Below are 12,386 nucleotides of genomic sequence, written 5' to 3'. Positions count from 1 at the left end.
TGGATGTGTACCAGAATGTGCTGGTTTTGGGGAACGTTAAGTATAAGAGAGAGTTGATGTTTGATTCCATTGTTTCTTTTTTTGTTCATTTGATTTTTTTAGTAGGAATCTTAAAGTTAGGAAAAATTGGAATGAGTGGATGCAAAATCCATTCACGAACTAAATTGATTTTTGTTCTCGTTTGCTAGCTTTTAGCTAGTTTAAATACATCCACCCTTCAAAAAAAGTATCTTATTAAAAATATTAGATTATAGGATACTTTTTGGTTTGTCAAACTTCATAAATTTGAAAAAAAAAAATGGTTGTAACGTGTTAGATGCCACATTTGCCAATAGATAATAAACCAATAAACTTCCTATAAACTTTTCGATAACAATTTACATTCCACCTTGGCTCAACCAAGCGTCTGGGTTTCCATTCGCAAGGTTGCAACTTGCAAGTTATAAGCATCAATCCCGATTATTCAATTGAATGAAGTTCTAGTAATCGTATTTGACGTTTTCAAATTTCCAACTTTTTGTGATAATAAAGATATTAGCAAGTGTCATGTGGTTAATCTATCTCCATCAATTATTAAAAGTAAAAACAAACTTATTTAGTTAATTGTCACCAATTTATTTTTAAGATATTTAAGCTAGATCGAGTCCAGTTAGCCAGGGAAGTAATAAAAAAGTAACACGTCGCCGTTGCCGGGGATCGAACCCGGGTCACCCGCGTGACAGGCGGGAATACTTACCACTATACTACAACGACTTACTTGTTTATTATTAATATATTTAGAATTATAAATGTTTGGTATATGGAAATAATGCATGTTAGTGATATCGTAAATTTTGCAACTTTCTTCCTAACTCCAAACATAAAATTACGGTGTGTCACAACAAAATGAAAACAAAATTTATACAACACTTATTTAACGAGATGAAATTTCGGACAAACTAAGTTAAAAAACGACTTTTAGGAAGCTGCATTTTCTACAAAACCCTAGCTTTTTTTTTTTTTTTTTTTCTAGACTTTATTATATATATATTTTTTAAAACGGCATAATTTTATTATATCAAAACTAGAAATGAGCAACTAAATAAATTACAAAATAGAGAAAGTTACATAGATTGTCAACCAACCAACTCAAATCATCTTACACTTTTTATGTTTATTACAAATCCAAAAAGAATGAGAAACAATGTCGTCAAAAATGTTTGTTTTCTTAAACTTGATTGTTCCAAACAAAACATAGTGTTGCAAAATTTCCATAATAACCAAAAAGTAGCAATGCACACTGTATTAAAACACTTTTTGAGCGTAACATTCAACTTATCACTATCTACCCATCACATAATGCTATCAATAGAGACGAACGAGGGGAAAGGAAGATCCTGCCACACACAAAACAACTTCCAAATAACGAGCAAGAAATGAGCAAATGATCTATAGTCTCCATTGAAGTAAGACAAATAGGACACACCATGGAATCCAAGTCAATACATTTGTTATTTAACATTTGATCCCATGTTCTGCTTTCTTCTTAATGAAACAACCAACCTTTTGTATTTTACTTTATAAGAATCTTCCTTTTGATCAGCCTTTTTTACTTTACAATCTTTTGCAAAGTTACCGGTTTATCCACACTTTTAGCACGCATTAGTTGTTTTTAGTTTTGGTTTATCAGCTCAAGATTTGTTTAACTTTGAACTTCATTTAAACGAATCTGAATTGCCTTCTTTTGTTCTTGAACATGTTGAACTGTTTAGCTAAAAAAATCAACTTGATTTGACAGCTTAGAGAATCTTCTTCACTAACAAATTCCTTAACAATTCTTTTATTTCTTGGCATCGGGGTATCTCAGTGTAGCTTGTGTCCTTTTCATGTCCATGATATTTTCACGCCTTAGTGCTTTTATCTGTTTATCATTTTTTTCACAAACATGTTGTGAAGATCTATAGTTTTGATCTTTTCACTTTCTTGAGAACATCAACATGATGTTCCCAAATTTCGTTAAGTGAATCAAGAAACTTTAACAAAGTAACGAAGTTAGCTAGGCTTTTCAATGTTGAATTTTCTCATGACATTAACAAGTAAATTGATATGATAAAAAGTCCATGTTAATCACTCACCCTTGTAAGCTAAGAAATATTCATAGTTATAATTCATGTTATTTTTTATTAGCCTTAACCTCATCAAAACCATCATAGGGCACTTTTAGTGTGTTCTCATCTCTTTTGAAAATACGCAGTTTTAGGGATTTGACTCATGGGAAGATAAGGCCTACCAGTGATGATCTTCAAATTGTTGCAGTCTATTATTTCCAACGCCATGAGAGTCTTGTTAAGCCACACCATGAAGTTGTTTTCATCAATTAGAGGACACTTTTTTGTAGAATTTGACTGAAATGAATTCGAGGAAGACATTACGATTTCAAGATTTGTATATCAGTTTAGATAATTCAAAACCTTGCTCTGATATCCCTTGTTGGTCCTAAAGTATGTGATCATAATAAAAAAGTACCATCGAAATTACATTGAAACTGAATTTTATTGATAAAGAAAGTTTTTATATTTAAGAGATTAATCTAAGATACACCTCATATTAATTGAAAAATGCTCATATCTACTTCTAATAACTCTTCACGAAGAAGTTACTAGCTTAAGCAAACAAAAGTACTCAAATGAAAATCAACATAACATACATACTAATAATAAACTATCATAGCCACCCCGTATAAACAAGGAGTCTTCTATGATCTTCAAGCCTTATCCAGATCTTCCTAGTTGATTTTTGAACAAAGTTATCTTCTTATTTTCAATTCTTCAGGAGTTTGTTATTTACCGGATAAATCTTCCTACTAAGATGGTAATCGATAACAACTTTACTCCATCAGCGTAGCTGACAATCAGGGCCGGCTCTACCCTTTGCAAAATTAAGCAATGGCTTAGGGCCCCAATTCTAAAGGGCCCCCAATTTTAAAGCATATTCTTTTATATATGTATATATATGTATTTCTTGGGTTACAAATACAAGTTGAAGCTTGGCCTGGTGGTAAAACACTAGTTTATAAAACTAAAGGTCTTAAGTTCGAAACTTTTGCTTACTTGAAGGGCCCCAATTTTTTTGTTTGCTTAGAGCCCCTAATTTGGTTGAGCCGTCCTTGCTAACAATATGTATCATTTTAGCATACAAAAACTAGATAATCATCAAGTCATTGGGATTGACCTTAACTTATTTTGATCCAAGTAAAGGAGAAAGGTGCTTGTTATTATTTCCAATAAGGAATATCATTTTGGTGCTTGTTTGAATATCCTTATTGGTTTTCTTCCTTGAACACTTGTTTCTACATTAAATCCTCCATAACCAAGAAGGTATATCTAATTCCTCACTATGGTTGTTTATATGATTAATATATGATTGTTAGAAAATTGTTTTTAGACACTATCGGTTTCTAACAATTCATTTGTCGCTTTCTGATTTTGATTTTCTTGGTATACAAGCTTACGATAACGGTAATGTAGAGAGCAATAGATTTAGGAGAATGGTTCAAAACAAGCGATATTTTTTACGCCTCTATACCCACCGATGGCACCACATTAAGGGTATGTGGTGATGAGGTTTTGATAGTTATAAGATTTTAGCTTTTGAGCAAGAAAAATTGTTCAAATCTATGAGCTTTCATTAACTTTTACCTTTAAACTTATATTTCTTAATCATTTTACATATCTCACAACTACTTTGGCGAATACTTTAAATAAATAAAGACTTTCATGTCTAATGTGTGACATGTAACATCCCAAAATTTAAGACCAAAATTTTCATTTATAATTAAGTTATTATAAAACCAACAGTATAAAGACATCCATAATAACATCCAATGAAAAAACCAAAGTGTCAATAATTGAAACATGTAATCATAAAACAATATCAGAGTCTAATCCCAAAGATCTCATGTGCGAAAAACATAGTGTGATGTGTTGCGAACATGTCGGCTCCTTTCCTTTTGAGGAGGAAGTATCTGAAACCAAAACTAAAAACCATAAGTATGAAGCTTAGTGAGTTTCCCCATCATACCACATACCATATAAATAACATACTGTCAAGCATACCGGGGTGCTCGACCTACCCCATGTCAGGCATATCTGGGTGCTCGACCTACCCTGCTGAGCATACCGGGGTCCTGAACCTACCCCACTGTCAGGCATACCGGGGTGCCCGACTTACCCCTTGTCAGGAATACCGGGGTGCCCAACCTACCCCTTGTTAGACATATATGGGTGCTTGACCTACCCTCCGGTGTATCTCAACCGGTTACAGAGACTATTTCACCCCTACCACTACCGCATACTAACATAACATAAACATATTATCAGGCATACCGGGGTGCCCGACCAACCCCTTTGGTCCTTTCGACCGGATACGGGGACTATTCCCCCTAATACCACTATCACATAACATCATATTATACTAGCACATCAAACATAACAAATAGTGGCATATCAGACAATTATCACAAAGAAAATCATCTAACAAACAACTCCTACTAGTGGGTCGGCATTGTGTCCTTAGACCCACTTCTACTGGAAGGTAACTTACCTCACACTGCTGAAGTCCCGCAAATAAATCCTTGGTTGCTGGCTGATAGATCCCCAAACTGTCAATTGTCAAAACAACACCCAATTAATAATTGGGTTCCAATGTATAACCATAACTCCATACTTGGGGTAAAGAGACTATTTTACCCCTAACCTAACTTGGACCAAAATCAAGGCCCAAACTCAAACTCTAGAGGCCCAAAAGCCAAATAATAAATCAAGGCCCAATATATGGCCCAATTTTCCAAATTAGACCTAAACTTCTATATGGTCTTACCTTAAGGCCCAACCATTTATTCTAGTCCAAACATTTGGCATTCTGATGGTCCAATATCTCATAATCATCAAGGCCTAATTATGGCCCATCTATGGCCCAATTTTACAAATTAGGTCCAAACCCCTCACATGGGCCTTACCCCAAAGCCCATCCAATTATTCTAGTCCTTATACTTGTTCTTGGATGGCCCATCAATAGCCCAATCACCAAAGCCCAATAGAAAGGCCCAACTCAGGGGCCATGCAAAATTAGGGTTTTCACATAAAATGATTATTAGGGTTAAGTTTTTCTTACTTAACCCATTAAGGACTTAACTCATTAAGTCCATCACTCTACTAGGTCAAACATACAACGTGATCGGGCTTAATTCATAACTTCAATCTAAAGGTCCAAAATGCGGGTCTTGACAATTCAAAATTAACATATTCAAAATTCGGGTTTTCTAAACCCTAATTAGGGTTTCCAACCCAATCGTGATATAATTAGCCCATTAGTTAAGCTTTTAGGTTAATTAACTATTAATTAAGTCGGGCACCACCCACTACCGCCTCGGGTAGTGGTGGTCAACAGCAGCTCACGGCGGCAGCCACCACCTCGCGGTGGTGGTTATAATTTCCTTGATTATTCTGGTCGCTTATTACAAATATAAAATACAATATACAAATGAGTGCACGCATAAAAATAACACATACACACATACACCCAGCCACCCTTGTGGCGGCAGGCGGTGGTTAGAGGTGGCAGCCACCACTTCACGGTGGTAGTGATGGCTTTTCTCGTGAAATCCGACCAAGCAACACCACACATAACACACACTCATAGCATAAATACACACAAACACACCAAAACATGCACACAGCCACCACCACACGGTGGCTGGTGGTGGCAGAACAATGAACATTTATGGCGGCAGCAAGATAACGACCACCATGGTGGGCTGCCATGGTGGTTCCCATGATGTTTCTGGTTAATAGAGAGAGAATCCACATACGTATTTAGCTAGCAGAAACCACCTGCCTGAACAAGGCCGCTGAACACGCATCCACGAAGCCACAACTGGTGGCAAACGGCAACCTGAGCGCTGAAGAAGGTTAGCGCTTATAGTTGCGGTGGTGATGGACGTAGCTAACCGTAGCGAGCGAGGAACGGAGAAGGGTCAGCGGTCGCTCGGAGCTTCAACAGATCAGAGAACGAGAGGGAGTTGGGTGCTGGTAGCGGAAGGGTTCACGTGTGGCGATTCTCTCTTGGCTGTTCACGGTGTCCAGCAATGGTTGTGGCATCTCGATGGTGAAGAGGCAGACGATCGGTCTCAACAAAGCAGGCGACGGCTAGAAATGTCTTCAACAAGGGTGGCGCTTGAAAGTGTAATCAGGAGGGAAAAAAGACGCCAGGTTTAAGTCTCACTCCAATTAAACCCTTGCACATTTTACAAGGTTGGTCCTTCCCTATACGATTTTTTTTTCAAATCAACTCCAATAGTTACCATTCAACCCCTCTCTTCAAGATCTTTTGCAAAACGAATCCATAAATTATCTTTTTAACCCCCAAAATCTCAATTATGACATATTCAGCCCTTCCTTCTTTTTTTCTTTCAAATTAAATCCTACTTTACCCAAATAGCCCATCCTCTACAAAATATTTTCAATATAAGTCCACAAACTACAAAACGAACCCAATTGATTATCCTTTAGCCATATGTTCAATATTATTTCCACTACGAACCCCAAAAGCACTCTTTAGACCTCCAAAACAAATTATAATGCCAACTACACACTTTTTCACTAAACTCTTTATTTAAATATATACATATATCGAAATCATTCCTTACCACTCCTCCACTTAAATTAGATTTTGTCCTCGAAATCATTCCTTACCACTCCACACGCCAAACAGCTTGTGTAACACGACCACAACCAGAAACCCTAGCCAATCCAAGGTATCTAAAACCATTCCTCGTAGGGTTCTAAAACCCGAAGATGAATGAATTCTTTGCTAGATGATCACATCTACTCCATCTGAAATATGTAGTCTCGAGATGGTCTGAATCCCTTGACAGACCGCCCATATAGAATCATTATTGTTTAATCCCATCCACTTATCTCTCAACTAACTATTCAACTTATGATAACTGGAGGTTCCCACTGAAAAATGGAATCACATACCTAATTATCCTTCCAGATCACTTATACTTGGCCAAGGCTCAGATAATCCTTCGAGTAGAAGATCCATCCCTGCAACGGTTAGACTCAGACGAAAGCTACGCAGCAGGGTCAAATCTATTACTCTGAGATTATTTAATCCCACTTCATGTGCCTTAATATAACCCAAGCAAGCAGTTACTCTATCCGTACATGAAATCCTAAAACACTAACATTGCTCGAAATACTAAAACTGCCTGAAACAACATGCTACCACATGGATGCCTTCCAAAATCCACCGAGACCTCCCTGGTCCCAATTCATCAGTCGGTCACCTAAAATACCAGGTTCCGGCCCAATCTCTGAGCTTAAAGGACTCCCACACAATCGCCCACAGACAACTTTTGAACAAAATCCTCTTCTGTCAATAACTATCATTAGTTATCTTACCACTATAACTCTAACAACCTCCTGGTCCAACCGATTAGGTCCATGCGTCGAATCCTAACATCAACAAATCCAAGGCTAAAAGTGATTGCTACACGACCAATGGTAGCTATATATTACAAATGACCTCAAGCAGTCCATTGCTTCTGTTGGGTCTAAAATATTCATTTATACTTTACTTTTCTAGGAAAATGTATTTTTCTGTAATGTAATATGTGTTCGCTATTGTGTTCACGGCCCAGGTGGGTGTTTACAGTCGTGAACTGGTTCACTAAACTCAGAATACACTCTTTAGACCTCCAAAACAAATTATAATGCCAATTACACAATTTTTCACTAAACTCTTTATTTAAATATATACATATATCAGAAAAAAATAATACTTAAAACACATATTCAGATTTTAGGGTGTGTCTTGGAAACGAGGTGCTACATGACATCCCCAACTTCACTGTCATTTTAAAAATTTTATTATGCTTATTTGAAAATCAGAGTATCCTTTTTCTAAAGAATAATCTTGTGGAAATTTTTCACAGTAAAACATGATATATATATATATATATATATATATATATATATATATATATATATATATATATATATATATATATATATATATATATATATATATGTTTTCAAAGCATTTTTGAAGAAATGTATTTAATTTATATTAAAACTTTGGGATGTCATCGTCAATACAGAAACATAAGCATAAATAGACCTTACATTCATTTACACTAGTGATCTACATATCTATTAATCTCTCAATGTAATGTAGCTTCGTATTGAAACATGTGATACAAATAAACTGAGTGGGTCAGGTTGGGAAACCTGGTGAGTACATAAGGTTTTCAACCCATAATAATAAAGTTATTATGTTTCATCATCAAACAATTAACCCAATTACCCATCCCCATTGTCTTCTTTATTTCTTAATGATATACCTTAAGAATCATCTATAATTCACTCATTCATTCTTAAGGATTATCCTAAGGAATAGGCACAAAATTCATCGTTGCCAATGGCACAGCTATCGATGTTATCTGTTAGTCTCAGCTGCCAATATTATCATTTAGGCACAGCTGTCAGGATTATGATGTTCTCTATTAGGCACAACTGTCGATATTATCATTTAGGCGCAGTTACCAGGATTATGATGTTCTCTGTTAGGCTCAATTGCCGATATTATCCTTTAGGCGTAGCTGCCAGGATTATGATGCTCTCTATTAGGCACATCTGTCGATATTATCCTTTAGTGTCACACCCCAAAACCGAGAACGGCGGAAATGTTCTGGGGCGGAGGACGTCATGTAATGTATCACAACAATGTAAAGTAGTAAACTAGCAACAACATCATCCATTGCATTAATAGTATAATTTTAATTACAAGTGTGTTCTTTCATAGTATAGGACAACATGATAACTAATCAAAATAAAAGAGGAGTCTTGATTTCTCCGTCTTCACAAAACCTGGTCGTCATACCCGTCTACTTGTGACCTGAGAATACAAGTTATTTTAAAAGCGAGTATCAGCAATAAAGCTGGTGAATTCATAAGTATTAATGTGTCTTTGATTTGTAAAAACTGTAAAGTAAAGACTTGTAAACTTTTGGAAAAAGTTGGAAAATGTTTGTAAGTAATTGTAAACGTTTGAAAACCCTAGGAAATCCTATATTTCCTACTAGTATAAAAGTATTCTTCTACCAAGACCTGACTGTTTTGTAAGTAAGCATCACTGTTGAGGTGACGGTTTTTCCCTTGTTTAACTATTATTATAAAAGTTATAGTCTACCTTGTCGTTTATGTGTATGAGTCACAATATAAAGGTGATAAGGAAAATAGTTTATCTATGTCGAATATGTCCTACCTCGTCGTTCATGTGAATGTGTCACAAAGTAAAGGAAGAAAAATAATATAATAACTAAAAATGTATCCTTTTGCACTAGGATATTCACGGCGTGGAAACTCGCCGAACAGTAAAATAGTTTATCTATATCAAATATATTTTTAATACTCCCTGTGAGTCTTTTGTTTAAGTAAAACTGGTTAAAATGGTGTTTATCCCGAATTGTGAACATGCTAATAATATCCCATGGTATAGTTATTACCTCCTGAGCATGATTGAGTTAAATGTATATTACTACGTACAAGAGTTGTTGTTTCCGCGGTTTGTAAGTTTCTCATAACCATACTAGACGTGGTACTAATGTCGACATTTGTCACCCCAGACCTACCGGTCTAACTGGAGCTTACAGTTTAGGTACGGGTTCGTCAAACCCGTATAGATCTATACACAAATTCGCGCTCTCCCTCCAGGAGACTCTGGTTAAATATGGGGACTTTCATTTTGGTACTAACAAATCCATATGTCTCACATGATTGCTAACAACAAGTTCACGAGTAATATAATGAAATACCTTTTGTATGAAAAGATTATCCTTGTTATGAAGAATGCATACTTGCAAATAAAACGTTGGTATAGACTCATGAATGAACTGACTCTTGCGTGATTCCTTGTACTTGGAATTGTAAGTAGTATCTCCTAACTATACCTATTATAGTTACTAGAAATGTACGAGTATAACCAGAAGTATACCTTTGCTACCCAAAGGTACTGAACTGACTGGTGGAACTTTTATGTCTATATATGTATACATGATATATAACTAATAGTAAGACGACATTCGGACGAGCAACTGATGCCCTAAGGCCACATCCCAACGAGGAAAAGGAAATAAAGCGAGCTAACCGTCCTAAGTCTTTTAAACATTATTTATATAACTATACATATGTAGGCATGCATTTGACAATATAAAAAGCGTAAAAGAAGTTTTGTAAAACCTTTGAAAAGTTTAATACTAAGAAATGATGACTTGATTTCAGTTTATAAAACGATTTGAAAATATTTTGTTTGATAAGACAGTTTAAGTATAAGGAAAACCTTTGTTTGAAACAAATTTGTAACAGAGTTTGAAAGGAAACATACAGTATGCAAGACAGTTTGATAAAGAGTTTTAAACATGTAAAAACGTTTAAGAAAGTCATTTGAAGAAAATCTGTTTGGTAAAACAGTTAACGTATAGTAAATCCATTTGCATGCTAGTTATTAATCACATGTGATTAATATAATAACTAAACACGATTCAACTTGTATTCCCCCCATAAAGCATTTATAAACATTTAAAAACATTTAAATGGTTAATTAAGGGGTATGAACTCACTTGATTGATTAGGAGAAAGTGAGATGAAAATCGAGCAGAACTTCGACTTGGAAAAGTTGATTTTCTCTGGAATCTCGGGAATCTCGGGAACCTCGGCAACACAGAACCTTCCTTCGGGACTTGAAGGTGAAAACCGGAGCTTTGGGAGGGCTTCGGGGGCTTAAACGCATAGTTTCAGCGCGAGAAAGAAGAGAACTGAGCAATGAAACTCGGAGCCCTTGAAATCTATTTATAGGGGCATATTTTGGGTGCCACGTCGTGGTGAGTCAACCTTATCCTCTTCCATTGATTGGACGCTCTCAGTCACTTGTCGGGTCGCGACAACCCGTGCCATGTCGTGGCAAGCCTGACAACCTCGGATTTCGGGTCTCGAACTTGTAAAATCTGTAACTTTCGCATACGAGCTCCGTTTTTGACGTTCTTTATATGCACGCGTAGTTGAAAATATGCTCTACAACTATCGTTTAGACTTCATCGCCAAATTTTGACTTTATTTTTAATTATTTATTTTTAACGGGCCGGGACATGAAAAATCCATTAAAAATCCATAACTTCTTCATCCGATGTCCGTTTTCGTCAGACTTTTTACCGTTGCGCTAATATTGTTGAGACCTTCAATTCTCATTTAGGTTGTTTCGGCCAAAAGTCTGTCGATCTCTATTTCGAGTTTTTAGCTGTCTACTGCTATATCCGGATCTTGGAAAAATCATACCTTCCTCATACGAAGTGATGGCTAAAATTTATTGTATTGAAACTTCGCGTTTTACGTCTACCTGTGTTTCCGGTTTTGCCGAGAATCTTCGGTTGGTCATAACTTCTTCGTTATAACTCGGATTTTAGGGTTCTTTATATGTACGAAATCCTTGATACGATTCCTACCACTTTATTTAACCCAAATAAGATTTTAGGAAAGTTATAATTTGACCTAAATTTGACTGGTGTTACATTACATTGTCTCAAAATATCGGGTTGTCACATTTAGGCACAGGTGCTAGGATGTTTAGAGTACATCGTAGTTCAAAAAAACATTTACAAGTTGTAGCATAACTGCCAATGTTTATCTATATGGTACTAAGTTCATAGCTGCCAATGTTCATCTATATCATCTTTCATCCCTCATCATTCATCTATCCATCTTTACCCAATATTTTTATAGGTATGAAATACATTTATAGTTTGAATCAAATATTCGGTTCATCCAACATAAATATCAAGAACTCAGATAATATGCACACATAACCTGTAATTTATATTAAATATTTCATATCTATGTGTAAGATGAAAGAAATTATGCACTCACTTGTTAAAGTGATGATTCCAAACTCGGACAGCGCTTCGCTTCTAACAATTCTATTTTCCGTCGACGAAACCTAGTATCATTACCGCTAGATTTAGTCTAATATTTATTGCGACTATTTACGAGAGATATTGTTTTATAAGTGTTAAACAATACTTTTCAATTACTATGTACAGACAGGGGCCATACATGAAACACCAGATGGTAGGACCATTTTAGGATTATAGCACTTCTGAAATCCAACAACCCTATGCGGTCCTTCAAACCAGATTCTCCGTACTACGAGTAGTTAAAAGATATTAAAATAAAATTTTGTATATTATATTTTATAATATATATTGTTTATAAGTTCATAATAAAGATATTAAACTTAAACATAAGCTATACTTAAAGTAGGGTAAGCATAAATCACTTACTAGGAGGTTT

The 12,386-nt window shown here is 35.7% G+C and overlaps 1 non-coding gene across 1 annotated transcript; it reads right to left on the bottom strand.

Annotated features, from left to right (window-relative positions):
• Positions 1-681: 681 nt before the first annotated feature.
• On the bottom strand, positions 682-753 carry TRNAD-GUC (transfer RNA aspartic acid (anticodon GUC)). The gene has a single exon. It is a non-coding gene; the product is annotated as a tRNA-Asp (tRNA).
• Between the last annotated feature and the right edge of the window lie 11,633 nt (positions 754-12,386).

This window comes from Lactuca serriola, chromosome 4, assembly GCF_051521515.1.
Source record: "Lactuca serriola cultivar US96UC23 chromosome 4, Lser_US96UC23_V15, whole genome shotgun sequence".
Classification (NCBI taxonomy): Eukaryota; Viridiplantae; Streptophyta; class Magnoliopsida; order Asterales; family Asteraceae; genus Lactuca; species Lactuca serriola.
Note: the sequence above shows the minus strand (reverse complement) of the source record. Positions and strands in the feature narration are given on the sequence as shown.